This window comes from Nannochloropsis gaditana, assembly GCF_000240725.1.
Source record: "Nannochloropsis gaditana CCMP526 unplaced genomic scaffold scaffold973, whole genome shotgun sequence".
Lineage (NCBI taxonomy): Eukaryota > Eustigmatophyceae > Eustigmatales > Monodopsidaceae > Microchloropsis > Microchloropsis gaditana.
Window position 1 is genome coordinate 1 of NW_005802980.1, and position 461 is coordinate 461.

The window sequence follows — 461 nt, forward strand, 5'->3', positions numbered from 1 at the left end:
GCCTTGACCGACCTGGACGCTTGCCTGAAGGTAGGGGCTCTCCTGGGCCTCGGCCAGTGGGAGCAAGCCTTTGTCCAACAACGCCGTCTCGCCTCCCCGCCCGGGGGGGCCCTCGCCCGCCTGCCCGCTGCCCGTCGCTACGCCCCCCTGGCGCTCTTGGCCCATGGCCTGGTAGCGGCGGGGAAGGTAGGGAGGCTGACCTCCCTCCCTTTCTCTCCAGTGGAGGTGCAGCACGTGGTCTCCACCCTGTACGTGTCCGAGCTGGCCAAGGCGGACGCGGCCGTCCTGGCCCTCCTCTTGCGGAGGAAGGAGTTTGCGCGGGCCTGGGCCACTTTCCACTTGGTGATGGCGGGGGAGGAGGGTGGAAGGGAGGGCGAGGGAGGGTCGATGAAGACAGACTTGGGCAAGTTGATCCAGGGCGTGGAGCGCTTTATTCCCAAAGAGGAGTTGAACGCCATGAA